We start from the raw sequence: 23,960 nt of genomic DNA, 5'->3' as shown, positions 1-23,960 counted from the left end.
CACCCCACTCCAGTACTCTTGCCTGGGAAATCCCATGGACAGAGGAGCCTGGTGGGCTGGGGTTGCACAGAGTCGGACATGACTGAAGCGACTTAGCAGCAGCGGCAGCAGCAGCAGTTGTCACATGTGCTAGGCAGGCAGTTGCGCTTGACTTCTTGTGAGATAAACGTACAGATGTGTAAGCCTCGTTAAACAGCTTTTATGTTACTTGCAGGTTAACTCAAGCCCACGTTTCTTGTTTCATAGACAGAGGTGCTCTTAGATAAGAGGTGGTGATGTTAGATAGAGGTCTTGGGGAAAAACAGTACAAAAGTAAAACCCATTGAAAGACTCCACACCATCAAATCTTTTTTTTTTTTAATTTCATTTGGGTGCCTCCCATAGCAGTTCGTAGCTCAGATGGTAAACAATCTGCCTACAATGCAGGAGACCTGGGTTTGATCCCTGGGTCAGGAAGATCCCCTGGAGAAGGAAATGGCAACCCAGTCCAGTATTCTTGCCTGAAGAATCCCATGGACAGAGGAGCCTGGCAGGCGACATTCCATGGGGTCACAAGAGTCGGACATGACTGAGGGACTAAATCACCACCATAGCAGTTCAGGGCACATGGGCTCTCTTTCCCAAAGTGGCTCTATTTACTGATCATTTGTTTAGCGTGCCTTTGCAAATGTTAATCAGAGGAAGAATTTCCTTGTGGGGAAGTTGACCTTTATGATGATCAAAGCTGAAAACAATTCTAATATAGAAGAATTCAATTTGCTTTTTAAGTACATTGCTTTTCATCTCATAATGCTGAGAATGGAGTGACCCATTGGAGCTGCTTCGAGAGAACAGGCCGCGTGGTTACACTGGGCTACATGGCCGGATCTCATGTTAGCTACATGTATCCTGGCAGGAGATGATTGATCCCGGTCACACCTGTCCTTCCTCTATCCGCTATTGTCTCTGCGAAGCCCGCCAACTCTTGTTCATTCATTCCTTCTTTCTGAAATATTTGTTGGTCTTCTCACTGGCTAGTTTCAAGAACACACTGATGAGCCAAAGCTCATCTGCCCCTGACGTTTGGGAGGCCACATTCTCTTGGGAAGAGAGAAAAGAAGCAAATATTCCCAAGAATCAGTGTATAGTAATTATTAGCTGAGCTAATGTATGTGTGAAATTTGCTCAGTCATGTCAGACTCTTTGTGACCCCATGGACTATACAGTCCATGGAATTCTCCAGGCCAGAATACTGGAGTGGGTAGCTATTCCCTCCCCCAGGGGATCTTCCCAACCCAGGTCTCCCGCAAGGCAGGAGGATTCTTTACTAGCTGAGCCACAAGGGAAGTCCAAGAATACTGGAGTCGGTAGCATATCCCTTCTCCAGTGGATCTTCCCCATCCAGGAATCAAACTGGGGTCTCCTACATTATAGGTGGATTCTTTACCAATGAAGGTATGTGAGAAGAAGTTAAATAGAGCTGGGAATGAATAAAGGATGCACCAGTTTAGTCTAGGGTTTGGCAAAGCTTAGAGAGGAAGTGGTGGTCTTTATGGTGCCATGCAGCTCTTGGTGTCTGCCTCCTTTAGAAGTTAGCACTCCATCTTCGTTTTACTTAGGGAAATTTGAGAGGATTCTGTCCCTAGCAACCAACGCTAGAGAGATTAAAAAACAAAACCTCTTCTGAACTCAGAGAAATCCACATCAAATGAAGGAATCTCAGGCATCAGGAAAAAGGGTGGTGGGAGATATTTTTGAGGGGAGGGGCCTTCTGAATGCTTTTCAAATAATATTGCCAACTCTAAGGACTTCCTGATTAAGAAGATACTTGTGAAATTTAACCAGGGAGCAGCGGTCCTGTGCTTGGGGGTTGGTGGAAGGGCTGCCCATCGTACTGGGGAGGTTCCTGCAGTCTCCTGGCCCAGGAGGGAACCAAGGCATTAATTCCAGGCCTGCAGAAGAACGGAAAACAGCACTCTCAGGAGCCCAGGCACAGCCCTCTGGCTTTCCTGGGAGTTTCCCTGTGTTAAAATGCATTGGCTGTGAGTCAACATTTCCCTCGCAGTGGGGGGCTCTGCGCCTGAGTTCCTCGGCCTCATTTCCTTTCCAGGACCCGGATGACTGGCAGGCAGCTGTGAATGACAAGCTCTGAAAATAAGAGAAGGGGGTTGGCAGGGTGCAAACAGCCCTGACTTGGCAACAAAGCTCTTAGCTCTGGGGCCATGTGAATAGCATCTAGCTACATCCAGAAAGCACATCTCTGGGCGGGTGCAGGGGATCCACTTGCAGATTTCAGGGAAAGTGGAGCCAGTGGAAGAGGCTGTCAGTGTGGAGAGGGGCTCACACGGGGTGCAAGGAAGAACGAGACTGGCCTAGGTGTCCTGATGGCTTCCTGGCTGGGCTGTTGGTCCCTGCCTCCCAGGAGACAGATGGGTGGCCAGGACACCACCTTGCAGTCCTTATGACTGGACATGAGCTTTTACTCTGACCCCTGGGCTGGGAATTTGAAAAGCTATATACCTGGTGGCTCAGATGGTAAAGCGTCTGCCTACAATGCGGGAGACCCAGGTTCGATCCCTGGGTCGGGAAGATCCCCTGGAGAAGGAAATGGCAACCCACTCCAGTATTCATGCCTGGAAAATCCCATGGACCGAGGAGCTTGGTGGGCTACAGTCCATAGGGTGGCAAAGAGTCAGACACGCCTGAGCGACTTCTTCTTCTTCTTCATCCTGGTGCCAACTCTGTGCTGACCTGCTGTGGGACACCAGGCATTGCCCGAGCTCTCTAAGCCTCAGTACCCTTATCCAAAACTGGAAATTCAGCTCTATGAGCTCCAGAGTGCCTTCTTGCTGTGTTTCCATATCTTATTAAAGGCTCTTTCTTCATAGTGGGTTTATGACATAACAGATGAGGTGGTGTGGGGAAATTAACAAGATGGCACCAGTCAGGCTCTCTCGCCCCACGCTCTCGTGCCCTCTAGCCCCACGTTCCTGTAAACAATGACGTTGCATGGTTATGTAACAATTGAGATCACTTATAGCTCTGAGCACATGCATCACGAGGTACTCGCTTGGCAACGGGCTACTTTCCTTCCGTAAGTATACATAAGCTCCATCAGGAAAAGCCCTGAGGGTTGTGTATGGGTCGTTGTGTTATGTTACGTCTGCTGCTACGGCTCTTGCGCTAGACAGCAGAGAATAAGCGCTTCTGCAGTTCCTACGGCTCCTCGCACTTTCTTCCAGCCTCTTAGCTCGCACCTCGCCTACCGTGTGTCCATCGAACAGTGCGCGGTGAGATAGTCAGACAGTTGGCGCTGTGAACTGGATCAGCAAGACCGGTGGGGAACAAGATCGTTTGCTGTTTGGTTAACAGGCTTCCATGGAAAGAGAAACCTCCATATTTTGGGGTGGTTGACAATAATAGATCCAGATTCTCACAGTCTCATATACAACCAAAGATGTACTTAGATTTGGCATCACAAGCATCGTTGCAGCCCAGAAAGCAGAATTTGCTAAGTCATGGGCAACTGAGGTTGAGAAGAACGATGGGATTCTGTGGCTGTTTGCCAAAAACTTGTGAGAATTCTGTGGTTTCAGAATTTTTTGAGAATTTTTGCAAATGTATTTCTAAAACTTTTTATTTTAATAAAGTCTAAATTAAAATGCTGCCAAGAGAGTACATAGAGCTCCTTGATACCCTTCATCCAAGTTTGACCTAATGTTGACATTTTATGTAACTATGGTACACTTATCAAAACTGAGAAATTAATATTTGTATGATATTATAAACTATAGGCTTCACCTGAATCTCTCTAGTTTTTATACAATCTTTTTGGATGTAGGACTTAATCAGGATACTATGGTATATGTAGTCATTCTTCCTCTTGGTGTCTTCTGGTCTATGACAATTTCTGTCTTTTTTTCCTCCATGACCTTGATACTTTTGAATGGTTCTGGTCATATATTTTGAGGAATGTCCCTCAATGTGGATTTTTCTGTTTTCTCATGATCAGCCTGGGGTTTTGGGTTTGGGGAAAAATGCCACAGGGGTGAAGCACCCTTTTCATAGTATGACATCAGGGGTACATAATATCAACATGCATTATCACTGATGATGGTAACCTTCATCACTCAGTTGGGGTGATATCTGCCAGGTTTGTCCACTGGAAAGTTGCTACTTTCCTCTTTCTGTTTGTTAGAGGTAAGTGTGTTTGTTTTTTTATGCTTTAAATTTTGGGGGGTTTATGATTTAAAAATCTAGATTCTAATCAAAAAAATTCTTCCTGTCCTAAGGAATAAGAGTCTCTGAGATTAAACTGTAATCATTGTTCAAAGTGCTTTGGGAAGTTAAGGATAGTAGGTTTAACTGGGACCTGTGCAAATTAAGGGAAGAGAGGATACCATGTGAATGAATGTCCCCTCATTCTCTCCTGCCACCTGGTTCCATGAGACATTCACCCAGGTTGGAGATGTAGTCTGTGGCCTTGAAGGGGAGGCTGGTTGGTTGGCTTATATGACTCTTCAGCCCATGACTTTGACCCCGTGGTCGACATCATGGCCCCAGTGGTCAGGCATCCCGTTTAGGCAAACCCACAAAGGATCTGTTTTGGGAGATATGCACATCTGGTCACATTTGCCTGGAGTCTAAGGATTTCAGTGCTTGCCGTCCATCAGAAGGCTATCTCAAATCCACTGCAAGCAAGGGGCCTGGGGAGAGCAGATTGTCCAGATGTCTGCTGGGCATGGGTTCACAGGAGACTTTTCTGGGGGCGCATCCCCTGTATTACCCAACTCTGCTCATCAGAGGCCAGCCGTTGAGCTATTGTTCCAAGAGGAAGCCTCTGGGTCACTTTTGCTGCCTTCCTCCAAGTCACAATGACTTTAAACAGGCAACATCTGACAGTGCGGGAGCCCCTTGCAGCCCTGGGTGAAATTATGATAACAAGAGAAAAAAGCTATTACTGCCACCATGCTTTCATTATGCAAATGATATTAAGATAGGCTGTGTGGATCGCCCCTGGCTATGCTATAATCTCCATGCAGTGATTATAATGTGTCAAACTTAGTCATTTTGATTATGACATGTTAATTACATGCCATCCTCATGTAGACATGAATATTACTCCCTGTCAGACAAAACACAAATTGGGGCCATTGTTAGTTGGTTAGTCGTGTGTGTGTGTTTTAACTTTTTTTATTAAATGGATTAAAAGATTTAAAAGATATGTAATATTGCAAGCTAATTAAATACCGGTCAGCTCCTCCGCGCTCCACTGGGTGGAGACAGGGGGTGCAGCTCACTTGGACTGCTCGGGTTGCATTTTTGAGCTCTGGGTGCCGTTGGCAAAATGGGGTTTCCTGGGAAACAAGAAGACTGAGTTGTCTGAGGGGTTGGGAGGGAGTAGAAAAAGGTTGAGTTGTTAGGGAACATTTGAAAACCCCGGGCCCAATGTGGATTAGGAGGAAGAGTGGAGCATCAAGGTCAGACGACGGATGGGACAGCTGATAGGGAACCAGAAGATTCCCTGCAGACCCTCGAGTCCACCTCTCCTTTCACCAGAGAGGAGATTTAGGACTCTGAGATGTGAAGGAACGTGTCCAGGGTCACCCAGTCAGACTGAGAACGAGTTGGGACACAGTATGGCACCACGCCACTGCCACTTAGAGTGCCATTTCCTTGTGGCAACAGAAGGGTTGGTCTGGCTTTAATGGGAACCACCATAATTTTTCCAAGTGACCACTGAGAAGGGCTCTTCAATGAGTACATTCATAGATCATCAAGTTCAAGCCTCCCAACTTGGCATCCATGGTTCTCCACAATTGGGCTCCACTGTACCCTATTCTTAGGCTTGTCTGCTAGTCTCATCTTACCATAACTCTTTTACATCTATAAAAATATTTTCCACTGCTTTGTTCTCCAAACACATCTTAAATCTTCATTCCTTTGGGCTAATATAAAATCTGAAATAATAATTATAATATTTATTTAATATATATTTAGTATTTATTTAGTATATATTTTAGTATATTTAGTATATATGTATTTAGTGTATATTTAGCATATTTATTTAGTATATTATTTAGTATATATTCATAGACTAGTATATAATATATATAAATACATATTTTTTACATATTTAGTATATTATTTATTTAGTATATATTCAGTATATATCTAGTATATATTTACATATTTAGTACATATTTATGTATATATTTAGTCAGGACTCTGGGTCCTTCCCCTCAATTTATTTGCTCGAATTCATTTAGCTTCACAGCAATCCTATTAAGTGTGTCTTAAGGGTATTACTATATCACTATTGAGGAAATAGAGGCAAAGAGAGCTTAATCCAGGGCAGTCTGCCTCCTGAGCCCACTCTTCTTACTTAGAATATGCTGCCTTTCTGAATTAATGTTTTCTTTTCCTTCTTCTTTAAATTGTATTTGTCTTTCAAGACCCACATCCATTGTTTCTTTGCCAGGAAGTTTTCTCTGCTGTAGGAGACCATATTATTATTCATAAATACCTTCTGTTTCCCTAGGCAAGGTTGTATCCCTCTCCCATTTGATCGTGGCCGTGACCATGTGGCTTGCTTTGGTCATAATGTGAATGGAATGATGTTCAGTGTAGAACTTTATGAAATGTGAATGGAAATGACAAGTATCACATCCAAGTGGAATCTTTATCAGCTAGTTCTCTCCTTTCCAGTTGCCATCATGAACAGAAATGTCCTAGGCAGAGACTGCTGCCCCAGCCTGGGTTTCAGAATGAAGATGCCATGAAGCAGTGCAGCTTGCCACATGGAGAGAGAAACAGGTCAGGTAGAAACTGTTGCTACTGTGAGACATAAACAGTTCAGGGTCATTTGTGACCTCGGCAGAACTCAGCCTATCCTGACTGATACACCTGCTTCCCCAAGGAATCTCAATCCACCCTGGACCCCTGGCCCAGAGCGTACCCTCTGTACCTCTTGCCATGTCTGGGCCCACTTGGTTAGCTAACTTGTCACACTTCTCTCTTCTCCCAAAGGGAACTGTCGTGTTTTAAGGACAAGCCATGTGCCTGATTCCTTCACCTCCTTACTCACACCTAGAATAGTCTACATACATAGTAGGTTCTCAGTACATGTATATCTCTTGAGTTTTTGATCATTGGGAGGTTTTTCAGTTTGTCTTTATTTTTAATCAATGAGGACATTTTACTGAGATCCCATGTGGCCAGGTCAGGGACTCTAGTAACCCTGCTTCCATCCTTCATCACCCCTCTTAACATTCAGTCTCCTCTCAAAGCCAACCTCTATAGTCTTTCCCTATATCCATTTACTGGGGACTAGGGAGAACAATGAACAGTTTTGCCTCAAGGTGGGTCTTCTAAGGGCTGGAGGAAGGGTTGTAAAGGTCAAAGAGCTCTATCACCAAGCCCAGATTGAATTCCCTCCGTGCTCCTTCATGACACCCCTCCAGACTTAACATCTTGGGCTCTGGCTGCCTTGTCCTCAAACGTCAACGGGCTGAACCAGATGATCACCCCAGTTTCCTCCCAGGTGGAAGATCCATTTCAAGCTCAGTGTTTATAGCAGCAGAATAGTTGGATGAGAGGACAATGGGGCTAATGTCTCTGCCATCCCCCTTGATGCTACTGGACTGAGGAGGGGGATCTTTTGAGGATTGAATGAGCCAGAGTAGCGGTCAGAATAATGCAGGCTGGCGTGAAGGTCAATAGCTGGGGTGAGAAGCTCTTCTAAGACCAGAATGACCAGCATCAGAGGAGATGGTGTCAGGTGTCCATCTTGGATCCACCCATCTGCCTCTTCCTCTCCCTTTCTTATCGATTTCTTTGTTTTTAGGGGGATGGCCCATTAAATATACCAGCCATCAATATCAGAATCTGAAGGGGGTCTTTTGTCAGTGGGTATTGGAGATGAGCTCATGTCCATAAGAGTCCCTTGGAAGTCACTCAGGGTTATACAAATGGAAGGGATCATCATGGAAATATAATTTCAACAAAGGTGGCACAGTGCTCTGTTCTGCTATGATGAAATGTGTCATTAAATATAGAAATAGATCAAACACCTTCCCACTGAGATCCTCTGGTACCAAGTATCTAGGTGAAAAGCTGAATATCTGTGAGAGCTCAAAAATGTGAAGGAGGTAGGAAGAAAAAAAAAAGCCCTCACTAGGGAGATATACTTAACTAGACTTATAAATAGCCTGATCACAGTTTATTTGATTAATTTGGGGAAAAAGTAAAAATGTTTTGCCAATTCATCAGATTTCATGCTTTCAAAGCAGTTGCTAATGTAAATATTAGCATCCAAAACGAACAAATTGTTTTAGGTAATTAAATGCCCTAATTTACAGGTTCCATTAACAGAGAAGAGAAATAATTTTCCCCTTAAATTAACTTTTCTCCCCTTCTCCCTTCTCCTATTTAAACTGACGTTATACACCAGTGGATGTCTTTGCAGAGAGGGTTGGAGGGAGTCTGGGGTTTTCTCTTTCATGCTCTGAGTGTGGAGGACTGACTTTGTCCTTGGGGACAGAGCTTAAAAAGAGCCAAGTGAGGACCTGTCCCCAGAGGGCTTCTCCTCCACTGGGAGTGGCCCGGGTGAACTTAACCGTGAAAAATGTCGGTTGCTGGGCCCACTGGCCTTCCTGCGATGGGGGTCAGGAGTCCTCCCAGTGACTGTATGAGATCTGCCTTCTTCTGCTCTCTCATCCTAGATCAGGACGTATCCACTGGGAAACCCGTACTGACATGGCCCCAACTGTGAAGCGTCATGTTTGGTCTTTGATCCCTTTCAGAATCTCTCGTACCCCGTAGGACTCCCCTGAGGAGCCCAAGGCTGCCCCACTGCTCACCCCTCAGATGACTACTCTCCACCACCTGCTGGCTGGTGGCTGCCAGTGTTCACAGGGAGCTGAAGACTCATGAGCTGGCACTAGCCAAACACATCAAGCTCATGGGTGGCCAGCTCCTCTGCCCTAGTGTGGCAGTTGGGAGATGGGAGTAATGTTTGGACAAGAGGGCCTTCACCCTTCAGTTCACACCCCAGTCTCTGTGATCCTATTTGATTTATTCAAAATGGCAGCCTTACGTCTCCAGTTACCCCTTTATCGTCTGGGTCTGGTGTGAAGAGAGTGAGGTACTGGAGGTGCGAAATTGAAGAAAATGCCAGGTCGGCCTTTGCAGGACCCTGAGAGTGAGCTCCACCATCAACTTGTGCCCTAGGCTCCTTACTCAGTCACCCTAGTCCTGGCTGTGGCCATTCAGCAGCAAGGGAGGTGGTAAGAGGCATCGGTGCCAGCCAGCCTTAGCTGGTTATTCCACTGATATAAGCACAGAGCCTGGGCTCATGGGTAGTAGAGGCGGGAAGAATGGGAGAGCAATCCTGGTCCAGTCCAGGACCTCTGGGGACAGGGCAGCCGGGGCTCAGCCATGTTAAGAAACTCGCTTAACTTCCTACATCAGAATAGGGCTGAGGGGTGGAGTTCCAGCTGTCAGGAGCCCCACTGGCATAGAGGAAGGGTCTCTCCAAGATGCATGTGGCCACCCTTGTTCAGCAAGGCTCACTTCCCTTTGAGAAGCTGTCACGATAGTCACTGTTGTGACCATCCTGTTTCTCTTTTTAGGCTTTGCTCCTAGTTCAGTCACACAAATCTTTTCTAAATTCCTGGTGAGTCCAGTTGGAGTATTTAGATGAAACTTTATTAAAGGCACATGGATAACAAAAAGGGAAGAAGAAAACAAAAATAAGATCTTGTAGATACAAAGGCTCGTCTCATTCATCTTCACTTGGGATCCGCTTGTAATGGGCCCATCTGAATTTCGGAGTCTTGGAAAGCTAAAATCTACACTTAAAAATTGTTTTTATTAAAGTATAGTTGATTCACAATGTTGTATTTAATTTCTGCTGTACAGCAAAGTGGTTCAGTTATACATATATATATTCTTTTTCATATTCTTTTCTATTTTGGTTTATCAGAGGAATCTGAATAGAGCTCCCTGTGCTCTACAGTAGGACCCTGTTGTTCACCCATCCTGTATATGATAGTTTGTGTCTGCTAATCCCAAACTCCCAGCCCTTCCCTCCCTCCTCCCCCTCCCCCTTGGCAACCACAAGTCTGCTCTGTGTCTGTGAGTCTGTCTTTGTTTTGTGCTGCTGCTGCTGCTAAGCCACTTCAGTCGTGTCCGACTCTGTGCGACCCCATAGACGGCTCCTCCATCTCTGGGATTCTCCAGGCAAGAACATATGTTCATTTGTGTTGTATTTTAGATTCTGCATATAAGTGATATCATATGGTATTTGTCTTTCTCTTTTTGACTTACTGCACTTAGTACGATCATCTCTAGATCTATGTTGCTGCAAATGGCATTGTTCATCCTTTTTAATGGCTGACTAATATTCCATTGAATAAATACACAACATCTTCTTTGTCCATTCATCTGTTGATGGGCATTTAGTTGTTTCCATGTCTTGGCTATCATGACTAGTGCTGCTATGAATATTGGGGTGCATATATCTTTTTTGAATTATAGTTTTGTCTGCATATGTGCTCAGGAGTGGGATTATTAGATGATATGGCAACTCTCTCTGTTTTTAATACAACCCATACTTTTAAAACTTCCTTGCAGCTAAAGCTCTGGCAGAGAATTAAATTATTTCCACTAGATATACTAGATACTTTGTGTAAGATTTAGATGGGAGAGATGAGGCCAGGGCAGTTTTCCTGAGAATTTGGCTAGTGCTGCAGAGAAGCTTGGTGTTAACACCTTGGGTTTCTGTAGCAGAGTTTTGGGTACGAACATTAGTTCTGAGGGTGCTGAGGGGCAGCTTCGATGAGAGCAGCAATGGCCTCGTCGCCTCTGGCTCGCACCCCCAGTGCAACCTACCCCCCCAGTAGGTCCCTGGGGGGCTCACGATTCGCACCTCCTGTGGTCTGGTCAGTTTGGCTTGGTTGTGGACGCTCAGAGTGTCCTTCCTGGAGGGCTAGGCTGCAGCACACTCCTTCAGCCTTCCCACTAACTTTGTAAGGACCAGTTTCTCGTGTTAAACCATTTTCTGCTTCATATAAATGGAATGACTTTTGTTTCCCACATGAACTTCAGCTGATGCTCCTGTGTCCTTGCCTGAAACCTGCTTCCCTGTCTTGGATCCCTTGTCTCCTATATCCAGGGAATGTTTGCCATCTTCAGAGCGCTGCCTCCCCCATCTGTGGGGTGTTGCTTCACTCTTTGTGACAGCTCACATGTGTCAGAACCAACATATGATCCCAAAACAGCAGCAGGAGAGGGCAGTGGGATGGGATCCTGGTTACTGTTGCTTTTTTAGTAAACAGTTTCTGTCCCATATTGCCCCAAACAATTATAATTCTTCATACACATGTGCACAAAGTCAAAGGCCCAGCAACCACCATGTGCTAGAAAGTGAGAGGTCCTTTAAGCCCCAGGGCCTCTCCTGTCCAGAGAACTGATCTCCAAAGCTGCCAAACACGCTGGACCCCATAAATAAAGCCACTGAAAAGCAAAGCGCTGTGATAAGCTTTGTGGAAGGCCATGCCCTAAGCAAAATTTTCAGGGAGGGGAAGGAAGTAGAGGCCTTAAGGGTATTATTACTCTAGGCTATGAGAGGGCAGAAACGACCTATGTGGACCATTACACTTAATACCATGTCTACGCAATTGTGTTCTGATTCAGAGTTTGACATATATTCATATTTTGAATTACTTACGTATTGCTGTGTAAGACAATATCCCAGATGGACTGGCTTAGCATAACAGGCATTTATAATAGCACACGGTTTCTGAGGGTCAGGAAATCTAGAAGCAGGTGCCCCGGGTGGTTTTGGATCAGGGAGGTTGCAGTCAGGGTGCTGGTGGAGGTGCCCCCCTCATCTGAAAGCTTGGCACGGATGGAAGATTCATTTTTTGTTTGTTTGGACTATTTTAAAAAATTTGTATTGAACTTGATACAGTATTGCTTCTGTTTTATGTTTTGGTTTTTTGGCCCTGGGGCATGTGGCATCTTAGCTCTCCGACTAGAGTCTGAACCCTCATCCCCTGCATTAGAAGGCAAAGTCTTAATCACTGGGCCACCAGGGAAATCCCCAGAAGACCCACATCTAAGTTCACTCACATGGTTGTTGGCAGGAGGAGACACAGAGAGAAAGAGAGACAGGGAGAGATAGAGATGAAGAGAGAGAGAGAGCACAAGACAGAAGTTACAGAGTTTTTTATAAACGAATCTGGAGGAGCTCCATACCATCACTTCTGCCATATTCTATTGGTAATAAGGACCAACCCCTGGTATAATAAAGGAGGGGACATGAAAGTGTGCGTACAGGAAGCAGGATCACTGGGGACCACCTTTGGTAGCCAGTCTCTACGACATAGTGCTTTCTGTCTTTTGCCAGGGTGGTGCTAACACGCACATTTTTCCACAAATGTTGGTGGGCAGCACATGTTAGCCACAGCTCCAATTTTCTGACCTCTAAGCTAACAATGTGTTCTGACCAATGGATCCAAATGTAGAATTTGGAGCTTGATGTCTGAAGAGATTAGAGAGAATTCTGTTTCTTAAATGTAGCAGTGAGTATTGTAAATACTTTGGTGATAGGAAGAAAGGACTTTCTCAGTCTACAATAATATTATAAATATCTTCTTGAGCTCAGGGAGTGAATTGCTTCCTTTAGCTTGACCACGGGGATGTTGACAGCGACCCTCCCGTGCTGGGTGCGCTTGGATCTGTCTCCACTTGCTCCTCAGATCAGGTCTGCTCTCCACTTTAGCTTCTCCAGGAGACAAAGCACAAGCTACCAGCCCATTAAGGTAACTTTGGATGGGCTATTTCAAAAGGTACCAAATTCCCTGATCTTATAACTGAACCGTTTAACTAGATCACCCTGTAAAGAGAAAATGCGTTAAAAATACCAGTTAATTACTTTTTTTAATTCCCAAGGCACAAATAAGTCCTAGTTAACTGTCATTGCACATGTATATATTTAGACATCAGGGTGTCACAGAGGGCCAGCAGACCCTGAAGCAGAGGACAACTGAGTCTAAGTGATGAGACTGGCTTCCTCAGTAACTTGGGGACACATGCCATCAGAAGCTCAAGTTGAAAGACCTGGGGAAGAAAATCCTCCAACCTAGGCCTTGTTAACAATTGGTGTATGGAGAACACATGCTGTTGGCTTGAGTCCTGTGGTGTGCCTTGATTAGAAGTGTCGATACCAAGAAATGTAAATTAAGCCTCAGTCCTTGCTTGATGCACCAGGTGAGGAAAATCCAAGGGCAGGTTCGATTTACTCCTCAGAAGCTATTAGCATTAAAGAAATTCCAAGGACTAAAAACCTCAATAAATTATAATTTTGAAGCTGAAAACCACAGCAAGGATGTCAGTACTGGTTATTTTAGACTATTACAGCACCTACATCACTTTTAGGGTGACATTTCATTTTTTTTTTTTTGAAACTTGGCTACCCAGTGGTCCCAAATATGTTTTGAATTAATGAATAAGTAAATGATAAGTCCTAGCCAAAGTAGGCTTCACCTATTGATACACAGAAACTCAAGCCTTTTATCAGTGGGAGAGCTTCTGAGGCTCCATCTCAGAGTCCAGGAACTTTTCCTTTACCTGGGTACTGCTGAAGGGAGATCAATTATCTGGTTTTTGGATGATTAATAGATCAGAACTGCTGGAGTGAGATGGGAAGCTGCTGCCAGAGGTAGGCACTGACCATAGTGAAACATGACAGTGAAACCCCTGAAGGCGGGAAGGGACTGGAGACTTCAGAAGGCAGACGTGAACTGAGAGTGAAGGGTGCGCGTGTGTGTGCAGAGATGGGCAAGGAGCCCTAAGGACTTGCTTAGCTTTTGAGGCAATTAGTGCATTGCAGCTCAGTACAGAGTCATCTCTTCATTCTTTCATTCAAAGAACATTTAAGTACCAAACATGCCAGCTGTGAGAAAATGGGGCACTAAGTTAGGAACAGTCTATGGTGTTCTGGCTTTACTGTTGCATCAGTATTGACTGAGCATTCACATGGAAAGTCCACCCTGGGCACTCTCCATTCTCAAGTCTGTTTGCAGGTGCTGCAGAATTAAAAGCCCAGCTCGTATTCAGTTTACTCTCTAAAGAAGGCAGGGAGGCCTAAACTGTTTGAGGAAGATTCCGTTTGATGGATGTAACCAAAGAGATGTTGGTGCCTGCCTGGGATCAGCACCTTCCAGAGAGGCAGGAAATGAAGCATGCCTGTATATGTCTATGGGCACACGAAACAGTAAAGGCTGTGTAAGCTACTTTCTACCCTGGGATTAGAGTACAGGTCATAGTGGGAGCCTCCTGGAAAGATAAGTGATAATATCCCAGGATGACATGGTCACAAAGCAAGCCCTTGTGCAGTTTGGTGGAGTCAAGAAAGTGGCCGTTGTGGGAGTTCCCTGGTGCTCTAATGGTTAAGAATCCACCTTCCAATGCAGGGGACTCAGGCTTGATCCCTGGCTGGGGAACTAAGATCCCACACAGTGGGGCAACTGAGCCCGCACGCCAACTACTGAGCCCTTGTGCTCTGGAGCCCATGTGCCACAACTAGAGCATTGCACGCACTGCAACCAGAGTCTACATTGTTATGTGTTAATGACTCGTCTAAGGACGCACATGATGGCTGTACAACCTCCTGAAGAATAGTTCTTTAGTTTCAAAGGTGGAACCAGGAACTGGTTCTTTCCTTCCAGCTGAGTGGATCCTTACACAGAGAACACCAGCACATCAAATGGGAGTAAAAGCAAGTTTTTTTTGCCTTTTCCTAAAATCCCGAGACTCTTAGAAGAGGAGGAAGCAGTGTCAGCATGGGGTTCAGAGCCACACGGCTCCTCATATGCTCCATAGTCTTACCAATTAACCTAAATGCTAAGTCCTTTAATTTTTCTCATCTGGAAAATGGGGTCAGCAACAGAATACATTTCATAAAGGTGTTGAGAGGGGTTAACTGAGTTGATGCATGGTGCAGGCTTTAGTACAGAGCAGACACCCTGCTATACATTCTTTCTTTTCCCCACCAAATTTTACTCCTCGGGAAATCAAGATGGCTATACTCAAGTCTGTATTTCAATATAGCAAACATTTGCTGATAGGGATGCAGCGAGGCATGAGATACACTTCCTGCCCTCCAGGAGCTCACAGTCTATTGGGGAGGTAGGAGTGTGAACGCAGAGTGGCAGTGGAGAAACCAGAGAGAATGAGGCCCCTCCACTTCTCCATCTACCGCCCCCTTTCTCTGGCCCGCTGTTCAGCAAGACTCTTAAAAGTCTTCTCTCTACTTGCTGTCTCCAATTCCTCCCCTTCCATTCTCACTTGAACTTGCCCCACTTAGGCTTTTACCTCCTCCTCCCACTGAAACTATTCTTGTCAAGTCATAATATTTCTAGATCTAATAGCCAGTTCTCAGTCCTCATTTATTCAAACTCTCAGCAGTATTTAACACAGTTGGTGACACTTTCTCCAAAAAATACTTTCTACCCTTGGTTGCCAGGGGACCCCATGCTTCTGGTTTTCTCCCTTTGTACCGGCTGCTGGTTCTCCGCCTTCTCATCGCATTGACCACTTGACCTTGGGCCCTCTGGGGCTCAGTTCTTGGAGCTCTCATTCTCTATCTACACTCCCTCCTTTGGTGGACTTAACTATATGCTAAAGTCCCTAAAAATTTTAACTCTAGTCTGAATTTCTCTCTCAATTCAAGGTTTATATATTCATCTACCTTCTAGATATCTCTACTTGGAAAGTTTCCATTTCAAACTTTCCATGTCTTGTATGAGTTATTGATCTCCTAATCCCCCAACCTGCATAGCAGGATGATATTCTTTTTGTTCAGTTAATGGTAACTAACACCATCCTTCCAGTCGCTCAGGTCAAAAAACTTTTGGATTATCTTATCTCTTTTCTTTCTCTCATATCCAATATTCATCAGCAACTATGTTTATGTTCACCTGAAAATTACATCTAGAACATCATCTCTTCCTATCACCTCCAATGCCACCACCAGACCATGCCATCTCCTACCCAGAGTATGGCCATGGCCTCCTCTTTATTTGTTTCTCTGCTTTCATCTTGGCTCCTCTTTTATTGACTCTTAACATAGAAACCTGCTAAAATGTTCTTATCAGGTTACTCCTCAGCTCCTTCCCCTTCCCCCACATGACTCCCGTCCTAGAGTCCAAGCCAAGGCCCTTTTGGAGATCTGTTGCATAATATTCCACCATAGGGATAGACCACATTTGTTGTAAAATTCATCTATTGATGAATTTGGGCATTTGGGTTGTTTCCACCAGTAAACATTGGCATACAGGTATCTGTTTAAGTTACTGCTCTCAATTCCTTTGGGTATGTCTCTAGGAGTGGAATTGATGGTTCATATGGTAATTTTATGTTTAACTTTTTGAGGAACTGCCAAAATGTTTTCCACAGCAACAGTATCATTTTACATTCCCACCAGCTATGAACAAGGATTCCAATTTCTCCATGTCCTTGCCAACACTTGTTAAATATTTATTTTGGACAGTCTCTCCACTTCTTGCTTTTCCTTGAAGGAGTCAGTCATCCTCTGGTCTTGGTGCCTTGCACTTCCCGTTCCCTTTAGTTGCAATATTTTCTTACACCTGCAAGGTTCACGTTTCCATCTCCTTCAAACTTTTGCTCAGAAGTCTTCAATAAATATCCTATTAAAATTGGTCAACTGTGGTGTTGGAGAAGACTTTTGAGAGTCCCTTGGACTGCCAGGAGATCCAACCAGTCCATCCTAAAAGAAATCAGTCCTGAATATTCATTGGAAGGACTGATGCTGAAGCTGAAACTCCAATACTTTGGCCACCTGATGCGAAGAACTGACTCATTGGAAAAGACCCTGATGTTGGGAAAGATTGAAGGCGGGAGGAGAAGGGGATGACAGAGGATGAGATGGTTGGATGGCATCACTGACTCAATGGACATGAGTTTGAGCAAGCTTCAGGAGATGGTGAAGGACAGGGAAGCCTGGTGTGCCGCAGTCCCTGGGGCTGCAGAGCTGGACATGACTGAGCGACTGAACAACAATATATATCAGGATGCTCTATTAACTTTTCCTGCCTTTAATGCTTATCCATGGCATTTATAGCTTTCTAACTTGTTGGATAATTTGTTATTTCCTTATTTTCTGTCCTCCCTACTTCCCTGCCCTGTGAGAGCAAGGAGTTTTTAAAAATCTGTTTTATCACTTCTCTACCCCAGTGCCAAGAACAGTGCCTGATCCTTAAGGTAAATGGATTACTGTCAAAAATAACTGCGAAATGAACAAGTGCTATCTGATTTGAGCCTTGACTAAGCCAGACAGAGGAGAGGAAAGGGAAGAACTTTTCTCTGTTGAGGGAACACATGGATTGCTGTGAATTACATCTGCTTAATGAAATGAATGAGGGTCTCCTGGAGGCAGAGACTCCACAGTTACTGAATACCTCACTAGATGTTCTTTGCTCATTGTCAGTTACGGATTGTTTACCCTGCGGGCACCATGATTTTCTTACATTCTGATGAGTAGCCACTGTATTCTGCTGGGTTAAAACAAAGTGTATGCTGACAGCCAAGCATGGCCCAGTAATCTTGTGAGAGGGGAGAAAAACCTATTATCTGTACCTGGAAATTCATCTGCATGATTGCCTCCTTGATATTATTTGTTGTTACTATTATCTACAGTACTGAATCCTGGAGAAGGAAATGGCAACCCACTCCAGTATTCTTGTCTGGAGAATCCCATGGACAGAGGAACCTGGGGGGCTGCAGTCCATGGGGTCGCACAGAGTCAGTCAGACACGACTGAAGTGATGTAGCGTGCGCGCACGCACACACACACAGTACTGAATACAGGAATTTTAGCTCAAGGCTCTTACACGATGCTGCCCCCTAGACAGGGACGAGTGGACTGGAAATGCCCCACCCCACCCCATCTTCATCAGCACTTGGATCGCCCCCAGACCCCTTCAGGCTCTGCTCTGTGCCATCCCAGTATTCCCAAGGAACTAGGGTCCTCAGAGGAAGATATGAAATCATGATGACTGAAGTCAGGGCCATGGTAAACGGAGGTGTGCCGATGCCAGGCGCTGAGGAAGGCTCCTCCTCTCTCCTTGCACCCTTTGCTTCCAGCTCCGCAAAGAAGCACCAGTTCAGGGAAGGGCAGGAAGCAAAAAGGGGAAGAGGGGGAGGAGAAACGAATATTTCTGGTCTGCTTTCTAAGCCAAGCCCTACTTGAGGGGCTCTCTGGGATCCAGAGGTGCTGTCTGATTATAGCTTCTGCAGATAAAGAAGGAACACCTTCTACCACAGCCAACAGCAGGCACCCCCCACCCCATACCTCCACTGACAGGGGAACATGGACAGGAGCATATAAGTGAATCTAAGTGAGTTATTTTTGCAGCAACCAGCAACCACCCCTACTTCTGGCCTGACCCATTTTCTCCAACTAGAGTGTGGCTCTAATAATCCCTGCTCTGCTCTCCATCTTGCCTAGAGGCTGCTAGAGTTCATTAGATTAAAAAAAATCTATAAACTGCTTTGAGCACCTTGGAGGTAAGTGCTCTATAAGTACAATGTAATAATAATAATGCTGCAATAATTACCTTGATTAATTTATGCATAAGACAAAAAAAGATTCTTAATTAAGAGACATTCCATCAGCATGAACCCAGGCCCCATATATTGAAAAGTAATATCACCAGCAGGGATTCTAACTCTGGGCCAGATCAACAAGGATAACGAGATGAGCCACTCACCCTCATTTTGAGTGCCCTCTGAGTACTCTGTGTTACGGGCGATGACCGTGTTACAGTCGGTTCTGGCCAACCAGCTGGAAAAGCAGAAGGCTAAAGAGAGGAGTTTGCTGTTACAATTACATAAAACACACTGAGTTAACCTGAAGGTACTGTTACTGAACTGCAATAATTAAGAACCAATGGTAAGCTAATCAGTGACATCAATAAAATGAATTAACTTTTGTTTTTTTAATGTAGTCAATACCAGATTTATGAAATTACCTGTGGGTGGACATAGATCTAGGGTAGAAACAATATTTTGTGACCCTTCCCTTTCTCTATCAGATTCCTTAGTACTTCTAGGGAAGAGATGTGTGTTTTGGAGCTGTGTGTTGAAGGATATCCTGGAATGTGGAATTGCTCCAGATATGTCCTTAGTAGCCATAGTTCTCCCAAGACTCAGCAGCTCTTCTAAGACATAGATGTTGTGCATCATGCTTTACGGAGAAATGAAAAAGGAGTTCAGTACCCCTCAGGAAGGCACACATTCTGCCATCTGTCTTCTCTTTGTTCAGTCAATATTCATTCTTCCCCAAAAGAAGGTTTGGGTGGGCTGATTTGCAGCATTCTACATGTCAGAGTATGTCAGTCTACTCTAGGGTTACCAAATTCCTGGTCTTATGTGGTTGCTCCAGGTTGTGCCCTGGACCAGAATCAGCTTAGCTCTGGTCAGAGTAGTCAGGGTGGTCTGCCCACTGTTGAGCTGTAGGAGTTCTCCTAATGCTTTGCGACAAAGAGACTGGATGGCCACCTTCCTTGAAGGTAACATGTATGTATGAGCTAAAGCCCCTCCTTTAATTTGCCCTTGATGATTTCCAGCCCCATTCCCTGGGGGAAGCTGGATGGTCAATGAGATATACATACGTACCACATTTTCTTTATCCACTCATCGGTCAGTGGACACTTAGGTTGCTTCCATGTCTTGTTGTTGTGACTGGTGCTGCTGTGAACATAGGGATGCATGTGCTTTTTTGAATTAGAGCGTCCTCCAGATACATGCCCAGGAGTGGGATTGCTGGATCATATGGTAACTCCATTTTTAGTTTTTAAGGAATCTCCAAACTTATCATTACCAAGGGGGAAAGGACGCAGAGGGATAAAGTAGGAGTTTGGAATTCACAGACAGAAGTTACTGGATACAACATAGACAACAAGGTCCTACTGAATAGTGGATGTGCTCACTTGCTCAGTAGTGTCCAACTCTTTGCAAACCCCTGGACGATAGCCCACCAGGGTTCGCTGTCCACAGAATTTTCCAGGCAAGAATACTGGAGTGGGTTGCCATTTTCTACTCTAGAGGATTTTCCTGACCCAGGGATCAAACCAGAGCCTCTTGTGTCTCCTGCATCGCCAGGTGGATTCTTTACCACGGCGCCACCTGGGAAGCCCACTGTATAGCATAGGGAATTATATTCAATATATTACAATAAACTATAGTGGAAAATGTATGTATATCTGAATCACTTTGCTATATACTTGAAACCAACACAATATTATAAATTAAACTTCAACTTTTTTTTTTTAAAGAAGTAGAATTCCTCTCTTAAGGGCTAAGTAGAAATAGAAAAGTCCACCTCAGGAGGTCAGAAATGACTGGAGCAGGGGACCAGAAATGGGGAAGGGTGTGCATGGATGTGGGCACAGCCTGGTAGGTGGAGGGGGTGAGGGTAAACACAGAGCTGCCAAGATAAGAAAATAATGTTCAAGTATATACAAACAGGTTAATTCGATTGCTCCCCTAACATTTTGTGCCTACAGAACCAGCAGACCAGCAGTTCTGTAGTAAAGACACCAGTCGTTTTGGGTCTGACCGAACTAGGTGGGAACCGGCTAGAGCATCATGTGGTTGGGGGGAATGTTCACGGTTTGGGCACAGCAGGAGCACCCTGTAGGAGGAGTCCAGCGGCACCACCAGAAGGCTAGAGGCACACTGAATGAAGGCGCCATAGGAAAGCATAGCACCTTGAAATTTATTTGAGTCAGTTCTGCCCGCCTTGATGAATCATTGCCCGTTATCAGTCGGTTCCCTGGCAGGGCTGAAACACAGGAACTCAGCCTGACTCTGCTTTGCAGTTTAGTGAGGACACACGTCAACCAATTCAGCCACTTCCTCTATACCAGGCACCGTGGTAAGGATTAGCTTACAGAGATGAACAGGACACAGCCCTGGGCAGCATGTAATAGCTTTGAGGGAAATAAGCCATGAGTGGTAGGTTGCAGTGACGCTTCCAGTTCTTCCCGTTTTCCTGCAGCCACCTCATTTTCCATATACCCTGTAGTGCACTCCCGTCAGGCAAGTGAGTCCCACCACTTGGCACTAGACGCAGTCATGGGCCCTGAGGGCTGGGTCAGATAGATAGGTTTCCCATCTCCTGGCCTAGGGTTTGGACTCCTTCTCCCGTGGGTGGAGTCTGAGTCTTGACCTATGACCCACATAGCCCTTCAGCGCAAAGTGAGGCCCTGTGACTGATGCCACTTTCTGGAGCCACGCTCATGAGCTCGGCATCTTCTCCATTGTTCCCCTGGCTTTTCCTCCTGCCCACCTCTGTCTGACCAATCCTTGATGGCTTTTTTCCACCTGTCCTCTTCTCTCTGAGGACTTTCCCACCTGCCCAAGCAGCCAAGTCTCTCCTGTAATTCCCCACAGTGCTCTGAGTTTCCGTCTGCTTCTAGTTGTGAGCTGGATTCTGTAATGTTTTGTTTCCCCAGCTGGACTACAAGTTTCTTAAGAGCAGGAGCTGTTTCTTCTGTTGCTCAGACGTCAGCACAGCAGCTGGGTATGGTGCCCAGGCAGTCGTGGTACCAGTGCTGCCCGCAGACACTCTGACGTGAACAGCTCACCTTCAGGCTTTCTTTCCACCCCGCCAAGCACCTTCCCCACACTGCCCTGTCTTCCACTGACTCCAGCTGTCATCTAGACTAGCCTTTGCTCTCCTGGGCAGTAGCTGAGATCTGTCCTATGCTTTCCTTTCTTCTGATGTAAATTTCTGCAATCTTCAAAGCCCTGTTAGGTGACAGAATTGATTTCTAGCTAACATGTTAACGGCTAGTAACAGCAATGTCTCCCCCTGGTCTAATTCTGCATTTGAACCGAAGTTTTCAATGTTCTCAAGGACAGAAGTGACTAGGCATGGTGATCCCTGATGCAGGCTGCTGGGTATGATATTTTCAGAGCATGGACTTCATTGTTGTTCAGTCCCTCAGTCATGTCTGACTCTTTGTGACCCCATGGACTGCAGCATGCCAGGATTCCCTGTCCTTCACTATCTCCCAGAGTTTGCTCAAACTCATGTCCATTGAGTCAATGATGCCGTCTAATCTTTTTCGTCCCCTTCTCCCTCTGCCCTCAATCTTTCCCAGTATTGGGTTTTTTTCCAATCAGTCAGTTCTTTGCATCAGGTGGCCAAAGTGTTGTAGCTTCAGCTTCAGTCCTTCCAATGAATATTCAGGGTTGATTTCTTTTAGGATTGACTGTTTTGATCTCCTTGCTGTCCAAGGGACTCTCAAGAGTCTTCTCCAGCACCACAGTTAAAAAGCATCAATTCTTGAATGCTCAGCTTTCTTTATGGTCCACCTTTCACATTCATACATGACTACTAGAAAAGCCAAAGCTTTAACTATACAGATGGCAGACCTTTGTCAGCAAAGTGATGTCTTTGCTTTTATTAAAAAGATTTGTCATAGCTTGGTATCCCTCAGATCACACTGCCTAGCCATTTGACATACAAGGATGTTCTGCAAGTGGTCTTGGAGAGGCCAAGAGACAGGACAGACACACAGCTTTATACCAGCACAACCACCTTAGGCTGTGTTTCATGGCTGACCCTCATGTTTTCTAAGTCATCTACATTATGCAAGTCTGTGAAGTGGATTTTGACTTCAGAGCTGGTGTGTGTGTGTGTGTGTGTACCTCAAGCATTCTTTGTCTTATACTTGCTGGCAGTGTTGTAATGCAATATAATCAAATCCTATAGCTTGAAGAATCCCCCCAAATCATATGGTCCAGGGTCCTGCCTTTGGGCCTGCTAAGTTATTGTTCTCATCATCCCTATCAGAAAGATGCGGCAAGTGATGCTCAGCAGGCATGTAAGACTGCCTCATTCTCACAGCTCTAAGAGAAGAAATTGGGACCAGAATCCAGGAACCTTGCTTCTGTCATAGGACTCTTCTCAGTCACAGAGATGTTGTATTAAAGACTTTCATCTCATTCTCGCTCTCAGATTTAAACCATTAGTACCTGCCCTTGCCTGTGAATTGTCCTGGCCAGTGTAGCTTGTTTCACACAGTTGCTGCTGCTGCTAAGTCGCTTCAGTCGTGTCCGACTCTGTGCGACCCCATAGACGGCAGCCCACCAGGCTCCGCCGTCCCTGGGATTCTCCAGGCAAGAACACTGGAGTGGGTTGCCATTTCCTTCTCCAATGCATGAAAGTGAAAAGTGAAGGTGAAGTCGCTCAGTTGTGTCCAACTCTTAGCGACCCCATGGACTGCAGCCTACCAGGCTCCTCTGACCAGGGATTTTCCAGGCAAGAGTACCAGAGTGGGGTGCCATTGCCCTCTCCATGGGTGCCATGAAAAGATTTATATATGAATTGTATCTTTATAACCTGGCTTTTGCTTACACAACTGAGAAGATGGCTAAAGGAATCCTTTGGTGAGAACTCTACTGTTCTCATGCCATACAGTTTGGACTGGTTATAAGAAACACACTGGATTTAAACCCCTATGCTCAATTTTAGACACATTCACACATGCTGTTTAAATTCTCAGTTATGTGGCAAGGATGAAAAATCACGTGGATTAACGCCAGGATGTAGAAGTCATGGGCACCCAGAGTCTGTCCATGTAGAGCGCACCCCTGCAAAGGGAGCCTGGTGGCTAGAAAATCAGGACACCTGGGCTCTCGTTCCACCTCTGACACTGACCAGGGAGATCTTACTCTCTCTGGGCCACGGTTTTGCTACCTGTTGAATAAAAGGGCACCGTAGATCAATTTCTTGGCCCTGGCTTGTACTCTGACCTCACGGGACGCTATGAATATTCATGCACACGAAATGGCCTTCAGCCGCACGGGAAGTGCGACCCTGGCTGAGGCAATTTGCATGGAACAGAAATCAAAGCCATAAGCCACAGAGATGAAGCTCCAGT

At 45.3% G+C, this 23,960-nt stretch overlaps 1 long non-coding RNA gene across 1 annotated transcript; it reads left to right on the top strand.

Moving 5' to 3' along the window:
* Positions 1–6,709: 6,709 nt before the first annotated feature.
* Positions 6,710–23,022, top strand: LOC133237720 (uncharacterized). The gene is made up of 2 exons (XR_009733313.1): positions 6,710–6,800; positions 22,871–23,022. It is a non-coding gene; the product is annotated as an uncharacterized LOC133237720 (long non-coding RNA).
* Positions 23,023–23,960: the final 938 nt, after the last annotated feature.

Source organism: Bos javanicus, chromosome 24 (genome assembly GCF_032452875.1).
Source record: "Bos javanicus breed banteng chromosome 24, ARS-OSU_banteng_1.0, whole genome shotgun sequence".
In the NCBI taxonomy this organism is placed as follows: domain Eukaryota; kingdom Metazoa; phylum Chordata; class Mammalia; order Artiodactyla; family Bovidae; genus Bos; species Bos javanicus.
This window is presented reverse-complemented; position numbering and strand designations above follow the sequence as displayed.